General features: G+C 39.8%; 1 pseudogene; it reads left to right on the top strand.

Moving 5' to 3' along the window:
- Nucleotides 1–680: 680 nt before the first annotated feature.
- On the top strand, nucleotides 681–1,523 carry LOC132501669 (small ribosomal subunit protein uS2-like; annotated as a pseudogene).
- The last annotated feature ends 12,292 nt before the right edge of the window (nucleotides 1,524–13,815 follow it).

The following is a 13,815-nucleotide window of genomic DNA, read 5'->3' as shown; positions in this document are numbered from 1 at the left end:
CTATTTGTGTAGTTCCTAAGTGGAATATGTTTGGTTTATGCAAAGCTGAAGGAAAAGGCAGACGGAACAAATATCCAAAAGCACGTTGCTATGTCTTCTCTCTGTACCTTCAAACAATCACACATTTACTCATAAGAGATGCTGAACAAGGTCATCAGATCTAGAGGACACTATATTTTTCGAGTTGATGATATATTGATCATATTTTCCTTCACAGAGACTGCCTTTTTGAAAAGTAGGAAGTTATGTATTTTTTATTTAAACTCCATGTACATGGCTATGATTTATTTGTATTTTATTAATTAGTTTACACATATGAGTTGTGTACTGTCACTTCTATGTCAGGCATAGTGGTGGCCAACAGATTCTGATTAGAATCCACTCAGAGTCTTAAGCCCTAGCATATTGCGGTTTTATTGTTCACAATTAGAATTTTATGGTACTTTTCTTGGACCCTTTCTTTTGATGCATTGTATTAGTTTCCTATTGCTGCTGTAACAAATTTCAACACATTTTATGACTTATAACAATACAAACCTATTATCTCACAGTCCTCCCAATTAGAGTTACTGAAATCCAGGTGTCAGCAAGGATGTGTTCCTCCTTTCTGCACTACGCAGACAGGGGTCCATACAGCGTTGTTCTGGACTCCCATCCTAACTTAAAGGGAAACTTTCACAATGTCCGGAGCCCTTGATGTCCTACAAGTGAAGGAGGAGGATGTCCTCAAATTCCTTGCAGCAGGAACCCACTTAGGTGGCACCAACTTTGACTTCCAAATGGAACAGTACATCTACAACAGGAAAAGTGATGGCATCTACATCATAAATCTGAAGAGAACCTGGGAGAAGCTTCTGTTGGCAGCTCGTGCCATTGAATTCCCAGCTGATGTCAGTGTCGTATCCTCCAGGAATACTGGCCAGCAAGCTGTGCTGAAGTTTGCTGCTGTCCCTAGAGCCACTCCTATTGCTAGCCATTTCACTCCTGGACCCTTCACTAACCAGATCCAGGCAGCCTTCCGGGAGCCAAGACTTCTGGTGGTTACTGATCCCAGGGCTGACTACCAGCCTCTCACAGAGGCCTCTTATGTTAACCTGCCTACCGTTACTCTGTGTAACACAGACTCTCTGCTGTGCTATGTGGACATTGCCATCCTGTGCAACAACAAGGGAGCTCACTCGGGTCTGATGTGGTGGATGCTCGCCTGGGAAGTTCTGCACATGCATGGGACCATCTCCTGTGAACACCCATGGGAGGTCATGCCTGATCTCTACTTCTACAGAGATCCTGAAGAGATTGAAAAGGAATAACAGGTAGCAGCTGGGAAAGCTGTGGCCAAGGAGGAATTTCAGGGTGAATGGACCACTCCTGAGTTCACTGCTACTCAACCTGAGGTGGCGGACTGGTCCGAAGGTGTGCAGGTGCCCTCTGTGCCTACTCAGCAGTTCCCCATTGAAGACTGGTCTGCAGCTCCCACTGCTCAGGCCACTGAATGGGTAGGAACAACCACTGAGTCATCTTAAGCTGTTCTTCCACAAACTCTTCAAATGGAAATAGGTTGACGGAAAACAAACAGTTTCTTAAAAAAAAAAGAAAGAAAAGAATGTTTCCTTCTGGAGGTTCTAGGAGAGAATCAAGTCCTTGCATTCTCTTTGCTGATGGTCTCTTCCCTCATTTTCAAATCCAACAGGGTAGCATCTTCAAATCTCTCTATTTCTCTCCTCTCTGTCTCTCTCTCCCCCTCCCCCCCACCTCTGCCTCCGTCTTCACATTTTCTCTGACTCTCTTGCTTCCCTCTTATAAGCAGCCTTATGATTACATTGGGTCCACCCAGATAATCCAGGGTAATAATCTTGCCAAATCACATTTGCAGTCTCTTGAGCATGTAAGGCAACATCTACACAGGTTCTGGGGACTACGATATAGACTTCTATGTGTGTGTGTGGTGTTCGGCGGGGGGGGGGGGGGGCGTTATCCCACCTACCACATTCACATATTGAACTCATCTCCTAGTTAAAATTCCTCTGCTTACACTGTTCTGTGTACTTTAAAAAATGAAGTGTTTTTGAAACATTTTCCCAAAAAATGACATGAAGAAATTTACACCCTTTTTGGGTCTTCACATAGAATGTAACACCAATCCTCTGGGTACCAGGGCAGATCTTCTAAAGAAAGTGAATTTCTAGGTGTTGCAGAAGGAAACTGTTCACTGAGTCCAAATTTTCTTAGCACAGCACCCCCAAAAGTTCAGTTTCTCTAGCTAAAGGTAAAAGCTCTCTGAGTTCTACTGGATGGTACTCTGGGGAATATTTTTGTGTGCTGAACACAATTAAAATTATAATTCTTCTATTGCATTTATGCATATTAAAATAGAATAACAACTTAATATTTTGACTCTTAATAAGTTTTCCCCAAAAGGAGATCATTACTCACAGTTCACACAGTGTGAAAGACATGAATGTGTGCCTTGGCAGCCTGAGATTTACTGTGACTCTATTTCTGTACTGAATACAAATTCATTTAAAAATATATTCATTCCCCTATTCTCCTTGCACTGAGGTTTACGAATGAATAAATGGCGGGTTAGCAGTTCTAAGAATACGAATGAATAAATGGTGGGTTAGCAGTTCTAAGAATGCTGGGGCAGGGTCATAAGGACTTACGCCTCCTGGAAAGATCCTTTGGGGCAAGAGAGGTCTATTAGCCCATTCCATGTTTCCCAAGCTGAGGGAGAGGCTAGAGGGCCACATTCTGAGCTGAGAGGTTTTGAAACTTTGCTTTCCTTGGCCCTACAAAGCGTAAGCTTTCTGATATTTCTCTCTCTTAAGCTATTTAATGAGGAGGAAGAGAGACATTTTCCCCAGTATTGAGTGGAAAGGAAGAGTAGATGAGAAGGTATGGCTGGAGGATTTCTAAACCCACAACTACACCCCAGTTTACTCCAAAGATGGAGACACTATAGCATGAACAGCTGAAGTAGGATTTTGCTCTTCATTGAAGGTATTTTCTGCAAAGTTTTGGAAGAGTTATGAACTAGTGGGAAGAAACCACATATATAGGCCTTGACACACACACACACATATATAGATTAATAAGTTCCTGTTTTAATTAGCCAATGATACAGTGCCATATTATGAATAAACTGGCCATCAAGGATGAAGGAGTGGAGTGAGGAAGAGGTTTCCTGGGCCTCAGAGACTCTGATAGGAACCCAAAGCTGTTGATACTAGTGTTTGTGCAAGAAACGGTTTCATGAGATCAAGAGAACTCAACTCTTGCTGTGGCGTAGTCCTATAAGCTTATATTATCATTCAGGAAGCATATACCTTACATTTGACAGAAGGTTTTCAAACATCAGGACATCCGTGTTCTTGATCCAAATTCAGTGTCAGCAAAGACTGAGTCATCGCCTCTCACTGACAGTTGTTGCTTTACTTTATAATACCTTTTATATTAGTTATCTTTTGGGGGCAACATGATGAACTTCAGATCTTTTATTGGCTTAGTGTTTTTTTTTAATATTTATTTATTTAGGCTGCTCCTGGTCTTAGTTGTGGCATGTGGGATCTTTGTTGCTGCATGCGGGATCTTCAGTTGCGGCATGTGGACTCCTTATTGCGGCATGCAGACTTGTTAGTTGCAGCATGCGGACTCTTAGTTGTGGCATGCATGTAGGATCTAGTTCCCCGATTAGGGATCGAACCCGGGCCCCCTGCATTGAGAGTGTGAAGTCTTACCCACTGGACCACCAGGAGGTCCCTCAGTGTTTTTTCTTTTTTTCTTTTTTTGGAACTTTATTGGAGTATAATTGCTTCACAGTACTGTGTTAGTTTCTGTTGTACACAAGAGTGAATCAGCCATATGCATACATATGTCCCCATATCCCCTCCCTCTTGAGCCTCCCTCCCACCCTCCCCATCCCACCCCTCTAGGTGGTCACAAAGCACAGAACTGATCACCCTGTGCTATGCAGCTGCTTCCCACTAGCTATCTATTTTACGTTTGGTAGTGTATATATTTCCATGCCACTCTCTCACTTTGTCCCAGCTTCCCCCTCCCCGACCTCATCCTCAAGTCCATTCTCTATGTCTACGTCTTTATTCCTGCCCTGCCACTAAGTTCATCAGTACCATTTTTTAATTTTAGATTCCATATATATGCGTTAGCATACAGTATTTGTTTTTCTCTTTCTTACTTCACTCTGTATGACAGACTCTGGGTCCATCCACCTCACTACAAATAACTCAATTTCATTCCTTTTTATGGCTGAGTAATATTCCATTGTATATATGTGCCACATCTTCTTTATCCGTTCATCTGTCGATGGACATTTAGATTGCTTCCATGTTCTGGCTATTGTAAATAGTGCTGCAGTGAACATTGTGGTACATGAGTCTTTTTGAGCTATGGTTTTCTCAGGGTATATGCCCAGTAGTGGGATTGCTGGGTCATATGGTAGTTCTATTTTTAGTTTTTTAAGGACCCTCCATACTGTTCTCCATAGTGGTTGTTTCAATTTATATTCCCACCTACAGTTCAGGAGGGTTTCCTTTTCACAACACCCTTTCCATCATTTATTGTTTCTAGATTTTTTGATAATGGCCATTCTGACTGGTGTGAGGTTATACCTCATTGTAGTTTTGATGTGCATTTCTCTAATATTCAGTGATGTTGAGCATCTTTTCATGTGTTTGTTGGCCATCTGTATGTCTTCTTTGGTGAAATGTCTATTTAGGTCTTCCACCCATTTCTTAATTGGATTGTTTGTTTTTTTGATATTCAGCTCCATGAGCTATTTGTATATTTTGGAGATTAATCCTTTGTCTACTGTTTCATTTGCAAATGTATTCTCCCATTCTAAGGGTTGTCTTTTAGTCTCGTTTATGGCTTTTTTTGCTGTGCAAAAAGCTTTTCAATTTAATTAGGTCACATTTGTTTATTTTTGTTTTTATTTTCATTACTCTAGGGGGTGGGTCAAAAAAGATCTTGCTGTGGTTTACGTCAGAGTGTTTTTCCTATGTTTTCCTGTACGAGTTTTACAGTGTCTGGTCTTACATTTAGGTCTTTAATCCATTTGAGTTTATTTTTGTGTATGGTGGTAGGGAGTGTTCTAATTTCATTCTTTTACATGTACCTGTCCAGTTTTCCCAGCACCACTATTGAAGAGGCTGTCTTTTCTTCATTGTATGTTCTTTCCTCTTTTGTTGTAAATTAGGTGATTAATGTGCATGGGTCTATCTCTGGGTACTCTATCCTGTACCATTGATCTATGCCAGTACCATACTGTCTTGATTACTGTAGCTTTGTAGTATACTCTGAAGTCAGGGAGTCTCATTTCGCCAGCTCCATTTTTCTTTCTCAAGATTGCTTTGGCTATTCGGGTCTTTTGTGTTTCCATGTGAATTGTAAAACTTTTTGTTCTAAATCTGTGAAGAATGCCATTGGTAGTTTGATAGGGATTGCATTGAATCTGTAGATTGCTTTGGGTAGTATAATCATTTTCACAATATTGATTCTTCCAATCCAAGAACATGGTATATTTCTCCATCTGTTTATGTCATCTTTGATTTTTTTCATCAGTGTTTTATAGTTTTCTGAGTACAAGTCTTTTGCCTCCTTAGGTCAGTTTATTTCTAGGTATTTTATTCTTTTTGTTGTGATGGTAAATGGGAGTGTTTCCTTATATTCTCTTTCTGATTTTTTGTTGTTAGTTTATAAGAATTCCAGAGATTTCTGTGCTTTAATTTTGTATCCTGCAGCCTTACCAAATTCATTGATTAGTGCTAGTAGTTTTCTTGTGGCATTTTTAGGATTTTCTATATATATTATCATGTCGTCTGCAAACAGTGACAGTTTTATTTCCTCTTTTCCAATTTGTATTCCCTTTTTTTTCTTTTTCTTCTCTGATAGCTGTGGCTAGAACTTCCAAAACTATGTTGAATAATAGTGGCGAGAGTGGACATCCTTGTCTTATTCCTGATCTTGGAGGAAATGCTTTCAGTTTTTCATCATTGAGTATGATGTTTGCTGTGGGTTTGTCATATATGGCCTTTATTATATTGAAGTAGGTTCCCTCTATGCCCACTTTCTGGAGAGTTTTTATCATAAATGGGTGTTGAATTTTGTCAAAAGCTTTTTCTGCACCTATTGAGATTATCATATTGTTTTTATTCCTTTATTTGTTAATGTGGTGTATCACATTGATTGATTTGTGGATGTTGAATCATCCTTACACCTCTAGAATAAATTCCACTTGATCATGATGTATGATCCTTTTAAAGTATTGTTTTATTTGGTTTGCTAACATTTTGTTGAGGATTTTTGCATCAGAGGGATTGGCCTATAATTTTCTTCTCTAGGTAGTGTCTTTGTCTGGTTTGGTATCAGGGTAATCCTGGCCTCATAAAGTGAGTTTGGAAGTGTTCCCTGCTCTTGAATTCTTTGGAACAGTTTGAGAAAGATAGGTATTGAATGTTTGATAGATTCACCAGTGAAGCCATCTAGACTTTTTTTTTTTTTGCGGTACGTGGGCCTCTCACTGTTGTGGCCTCTCCCGCTGTGGAGCACAGTCTCCGGACGCGCAGGCTCAGCGGCCATGGCTCACGGGCCCAGCCGCTCCGCGGCATGTGGGATCTTCCCGAACCAGGGCACGAACCCCTGTACCCTGCATTGGCAGGTGGACTCTCAACCACTGAGCCACCAGGGAAGCCCTCCTTTTCACTCTTGGTCCAAGCATCTTGAATGGATGCAGGTCAAAATCATCTAACATTAACCTCACCAAATTTCTGAAAACAAAAAAAAAAATAAGAAGAAGAACTTCTAATTTCCTTCTGGAGCAACATTTACAAAATAAGTAATTCAGAATACACTGAGATATAGGATCCACATAAAATTATGTATAATCGTTGAAGGATAATAATAAAGGGTATAATGTAGGCAAATATAATCTTTTGTAGTTGCTTTTAAGTTTCACTTTTAGTACTCTGTAAGAACTATTTTTTTAATTTCTCTTATAATGTTTTTATAATGTTTATTTCTGCTTTTGAAAAGACATTCAGATAAATGTAGATATTCATTATTTCAATATTCTAATGAGTTAACTTTCCCAAATCTAATTATAGTAGCAGAATAAATAAACAACATGATAATAAAAATTATCAAGCATTTTAACCAAAAATTTTATGTGCAACAGCTTTAGAAGGGCTATTTAACTGCTTAGACACACATGTACATGCACATCCTCACACAGAAGCAATGTATATCTCACATCTGCACATCTCAATTGCAACATACTTCACATGTATTTTTATGTTTTCATTACACTTACATATATCTTTATTTCAAGTTAGGAAGTGGTCTACTTGAGGTCCAGTAATTTCCCTCATGTAGGTTTCATTTTCACCAAAATATAAATGGGCCAACCATACTTCCAATTTGCTGCTTATGCTTATATTGATGTCTGTTCCTACGTTTGTGTATTTCCACTGTTCTACCTTATTCCATTGTTTGACTATATTGCAATTTCTATGTTCTACTAATGAACACTTATGCAGTTCTCCATTTTGCTATTATAGACACTGCTGCAATGACCATTCTAATACTTGACTCCTGAGACAAAAAACATAAAAGTTTATCTAGATGATATTCTTGGGTCTTATGATATATTTATTTTCAAATTTACTAGAAAATCTCAAATTGCTTCTAAAGTAGTTGTACCACTTTGCAAGTTTATTTAAACACTATCATTGTGGTTTTAATTTTCATTTTCCTGACTGCCAGTGAGCTTGAGTAGCATTTCAAATGATTTTTTTTTTTTGCCAGTCATATTTCCTACTTTGTGAAATACCTGTTGGCACCTGTTGCCAATTTTTCTATTGGGTCATCTGTCCTTTTTTATTGATAGTAATTAATTCCTAACTGCCCATGTATGTCTCCAGCAGAGACCTCCAACACTACCTGAAAGATCTAAACTGCATTAAATGCACTAGAATTCATTGCCATCGCACTAGTAGACTCTGCTACTCTCTTTTCCTCCAAGGGCCTCCTGTCTCCTTAGTTGAGAAGTCTGGGAAGCCCAGGTCCTTCCTCCCATCAATCTTGGGGAAGAACTTAGTAGATATTCTTTGTCAGGGATTGAGCACCCTCGTAGATCCTTAATCTAAGCCTAGAATATTTCCTTCCTGACTCTCTGGATCTTCTTTTATTTCTAGCAAAATGGGGGAAAACTTCCTTTTGACAGGGACTTGTTTGATTCTCATCCACCTCTGTCTCGTTGCCTCTTTCAGTTTAACAGGGTTTGTTCTGGGCATTGTGACTACTTCCAGTGAAGGCCATGGGGCCATGCCTCCACTTGTGGCCACTCATGCCTCTATCTCTGAGTGCAAAGCTGTTCCCATACTCTCCTCCTCTCCCACGTACCTGGTACTGCTATATCCTGTGAAGTCCTTCAAAGATGGCAGTCTTCTTCTTCTCAACTCCTAATTTTTCCCCACTAGTATTAACGTTTTATTAAGTTTTCTGATTTCACATATTCTTACTGATTGACCTAATAGTTGTACTCCTGTAATACAATATATTTTCCCTCGGTAAAACTCTAAAGTGACCCAGATGTGAGAGAGGGAAGACGTTCTCAGATTTGTAGCCTTGGAGAAATCAGGCACATCACTAGCCATCCACTTTATCTCACTTGACTTCAATCCAGCAAGGTTTTCTTCTTCCCTGAATAAAATCCTATTCAAAACACAGTAGTTATGAAAGGAGGAGATCAAGGTGGCTGATTAGGAGGACACAGAGCTCATCTCCTGCCACAAACATCAAAAATACCTCTACATGTGGAGCAGTTCGCACTGAAACAAACTGGAGACTGGCAGAAGGACTCTCCTACAACCAAGGCTGTAACATGGAGTCAGGTAGGAAGGGAAAAGAAGTGATGAGGTTGGGACCTGTGCCCCTTGGAGGGGACACAGAAGAGGAGGGGGATGACATTGGCTCAAAGATCCTCCCTGGGGAGTGAGCAACTTGAACCACATATTGGGTGCCCACGTCTGGGGCCCAGCACTGGGAGGGATGAGTCCCCTTAGCTCATTTGAGAACCAGTGGGACTGACAGCAGGGCTGTAAGAAGCCTAAACTCCGCTTGTGAAACACATGCACATGCTTGCTTACTCCTGAAGCAAGGCAGAAGCAGGCTAAAACTGCCTGGGACTCTGGCTGGTTTCCCAGAACTGCCCCAGCGTTTGCCCCAGCCTGATCTGAGTGCCCGCTCCAGCCCATTTTGCTCCATGGTACAGCTCCACACTAGGGTGAAGGCTGCTGCAGCTGAGGAGAGTATGCAGTTGTAGGAGACACAGCCGGTTTGACGCAGCACAGCAGCAGTGGTGTTCATGGGGGTGGCAGATTGGGAGCGGTCTGGAGCTCTGACTGGTGCTAGGACCATGCCAACGTGCATACCAGCCCACACTGAGTGCCCACTCCAGCCCTTCATGCTCCTCCACATGAGGGTGAAACTGCCTCCACTGAGGAGAGTATGCAGTTGAGGGGGACAGAGCCAATTCATACCTGATCCTCAGGGCTTCTGCTCCTGCAGCTGCGGAGCCGCACCCACCCCCACCAAGGTGGTACTGGCCACTGAGCAGAGGAGAAGCCCAGACTTACACTTGGCTCTGGCTCTAGCCTCTGCGTCTCCAGCCCTACTTCCTACCAAGGTGATAGCTGCCAGCACACCCTGGGGGAAGACATGACTTGTGCTCACTGCAGATCCAGCTCTCCCACCAAAGCCACTGGGCACACGCAGACTGAATAGAAATGCTCCCTCACAAGGACACTCCTTCAAGACTGGGATAGGAAACTGTTTCACTTAATTTTATAGAGACAGAGAAAGTTAAGCAAAATGAAAAGAAAGAGGAATTAGTTTCCAAGGAAAGAATGAGAAAAAGATCCTAAAAAAAAAAGAGCTAATAAAACAGAGATAACTAATTTACCAGATAAAGAGTTTAAACCATTAGTAATAAAAATACTGACTGAACTAAGGAAAAGAATAGATGAACACAGTGAGAATTTTAACAAGAAACTAGAAAATATATAAAAGAACCAGTCAGAACTGAAGAACACAATAACTGAAATGAAAAACACACTAGAAGGAATTAACAACAGACTAGGTAATACAGAAGAACAGGTCAGGGATCTGGAAGATGGAACAATGGAAATAACCTAATCACAACAGCAAAAAGGAAAACATTAAAAAATGAGAACAGTTTAAGGGACCTCTGAGATAATGGCAAGCATGCCAACATTCACAGTATAGGAGTCCCAGATGGAGAGAGAGAAAGGGATTGAAATTGTGTTTGATGAACTTATGGTTGAGAACTTCCTGAGCCTGAAGGAAACAGATATCCAGGCAAGGGAAGCACAGAGTGTCCTAAACAAGATGAATCCAGCTTTTTTTGAAAAGGAAAGAAATGCAGGAAAAAAACCACAAGATAAATGAAGACTGAGTGAATAGTTGCATAGACCCATATCCATATAGAGGACAGAAGATATGACTGACAACAGGAAAATTAGTGAGCTGTAGAAACGTGAAACTCACATGCATTCTAGAAAGGAGAAAAAAAAAGGAAATGAGGAGAGAGGAAAAAAAAACCTAGGAAATAGAATAACAGCAACACAGGGAAGAAAAATGATCGTGTCAGAAATAGAGCTAAAATGAACAGTTAATGAAAGAATTTGTAAGGGAAGGACTGGGCATCATACAAGGAAAGATATATAGCATCAGGGGTTGGTTGGTCCTGCCCATAGCCTATTAGACTCAGATGGCTGGATCCTTCAGTTCGGATTTTATGTTGGAGTATTGGCAAAGGACGGGGTACTAGCCCTCATTTTAGACCCCACAAAGGTATATTCAGGTTGGATTATATAAAGCATCAGGATGATTTAAAGCAATAATATTAGCTCTTCCTATTTTTCCCTAAAACCCCAGTTTAGGACTTGGACAATATTTTTAGACAATATATTTTACATCAAAGACTGGCCCAGAGAGAAATATAAATATCCACAGTGTAAAAAGCAATTTATTTTTATCCATAAAATGATGAAATGTTCTACACATGTATCTTTTACATAAGCAGAGACCATAGCTATGTATTCATTTTCAGAAAAAATACATGTCATGCATAAACAGATAGTATGGCACCCACACACATCCTAGAGAAGAAAGATGAGGCTTAAGAAGAGACAGAGAAACAGGCAAAAGTGAGGAAGATGGGAGTGGAACAGATGCACGTGTCCTGAAAGGAGACAGACAACCTCAGGCCTCATCTTTCTACTAAAATATTTCAATATTCTGGCTTATTTCCAGCCTCTAGTTTTACACCGTCCAAGCCACGATCTTCACTGCTATTAGAATCATCTTTGCAGAAATCTGATTATATAATTGTCTTGCTTCATTACTTTCAGTGCCTCCTGTATTCTCTTGAATAAAGTCAAAATCTCTTAGCTTGAGATTTTTTTCTGAAAACCTACTTTCCCCCTCTTTTTTCCCTTTACTATCGCTACCCACATCACTATCACTGTACCCTTTAGCTACAGTAGGAGTAGTAAAGAGCTACTTGCCATTTCTTTCAAGCATGCTATCACCTCTGTGTTTACTATTCTTTTTTTTCTTTAACAGAGTTATGCATGAACATAAAAAACAAAATGATTCTATATCATTTATTGGGACCAAATAAACTTTATTGCCATTCCTCCTATTCCCACTCCATAGACAGCCACTTTCACCTCTACTGATTAATTATTTTGGTAATGATCTTAATTTCTAAATAAAATGCTTGTATTGTAACATCTTGATTTTTAGTTTTAGTCCTTATTAGCTGACCTTTCCCTTTAAATAAGAATTTAGATCTTTTTAGTTTTCCTATTGCTATCCCCACCACACATGAATGCTCCCCCCTATTCAATAATGTTATATGGAAATTTTTATAAGATACTATTCAGTATTTGCATTATTATGATAATGTAAACCCTATTCACAGGTGAACCAGTTAACAAACCATAATTGCTTTTCCCTCCTGGAACTACTTTTTATTTTACTGGGAGCTAATGTCATGATTTTATGTACTCATCAGTAACTAACTCTGCCAATTTCCTGAATCTCCTCTGAGAACATTTAGTTATTTCACATATTCTATCCTTTTCATCTTCCTGCCTCTTCTCATCTTGGTTGCCCTCTTTATTTGAAGCTCAGCTGTCACGCTAGACTCTCCCTTCACATATATTCAAGGATTCCCTTCAACTGCAGCCTATGTTTGATTTTCTATTTCCTGATATCTCATGCCTTCCTTTTTCTTAGTTTATATCCTCATCTTGGTGGAGCACATCCTTCAGTAACTTCCTGTGAATGTGTGCATGGGAGGTAACTTTTTTGAGACCTTGTATGTTTGAAATTATTTTTTTATCTCATCCTGATTCATAATTGAAAATTTAGAAATGTGTAGAACTCTAGGTTAGAAAGAATTTTTCTTCTGGATTTTGGAGGCAGCTGTGCAGTTAAACATGACTGGGGAAAGACACACAATCAAACCGATTGGTCTCACTTAAAATTCATGACCATGAACCTCAAATGACCAGAGAATCACACTGTATTTCTAAAGCCCATTTACTCTCCTACTCTCCTAAATACTTATTTCACACCCCTCCTTTCACCTCATATCCCCTATATTGCCTCTCTCCTCACTCTCAGCTGGTGACCTTACTGACAACTTCACTGAGAAAACTGAAGCAATCAGCAGGATGCCACACAGAGTCCCACAACTATGTCTACCCACCTACTGATCCAACTACAGGGCATTCCTGCCTTGACCAGAGATGGACTGATAAACCATCCATTCTCTGTTCTAAAGCCTTTTCTTCCACTTGTACACAAGATCCAGTGTTCTCTATCCTACTCAAGAATATCTTTTAAAAGATTTTCCCTCCTCTCTCTCCTACATGGTCATATTTTCCCTCTCAAATGAATCAGTCCTGTCTGCACAGAAACTTTGTTTCTCTCATTTTAGAAAAAATGAGATAAAAATTTATCTTAAACCCCATTCAAGGTCTTATCCCTTTGTTGCCTTTTATAGCAAAATTCCTGGGAAGGTTTTCTACTCACATTGTCTCCCATTTCTTCTTACATTCTATGATACTCATTCCAACTAGGCTTTTGCTTTAATCCACACCTGGAAGTTTCTCTTTTCGATATAAATTATAACCTCCATGTTGCTAAGTCCACTTGTTAATTTTCGGTTCTTATCTGGCTTGATCTATCACTCCTTCCTCCTTGATAGTATTTCTTCTCTTGGCTTCATGGACACCACATGCCCTTGGTTTTCTTCATTTGGTCAAGCCGAGTGGTCTCAATCTCCTTTGCTGATTTCTACCCTTGCTCACCCTCCTAATATTGAAGATCATCTTCTTTTCTTCCTTAGCTACATTTTTCCAGCTCAGTTAATGGCAACTCCACCTTTTCTGTGGATTAAGCTAAAACTTTGGCTTCAACCTGGAATCTTCTCATACACTCCACATCTAATACAACCAGAGATCTCATAACCATACCTTAAAAATATACACAGAATGTGAAATGTCTCAATTGTAACTACTTGCTTTGAGACACAATCATCTCTTGCCTGAGTTACTGCAACAGTCTTCTAATTGGTCATCTTGACTCTACCCTTTCTGTCCTTTCAGTTGTATTATATTCTGAATACAATACAGAGTGAATCTTAATAATTAAAGTCAAACCATGCTATTCTTTTACTCAAAATGGTTACTATTTCATTCATAT

This window comes from Mesoplodon densirostris, chromosome 14 (genome assembly GCF_025265405.1).
Source record: "Mesoplodon densirostris isolate mMesDen1 chromosome 14, mMesDen1 primary haplotype, whole genome shotgun sequence".
In the NCBI taxonomy this organism is placed as follows: domain Eukaryota; kingdom Metazoa; phylum Chordata; class Mammalia; order Artiodactyla; family Ziphiidae; genus Mesoplodon; species Mesoplodon densirostris.
Note: the sequence above shows the minus strand (reverse complement) of the source record. Positions and strands in the feature narration are given on the sequence as shown.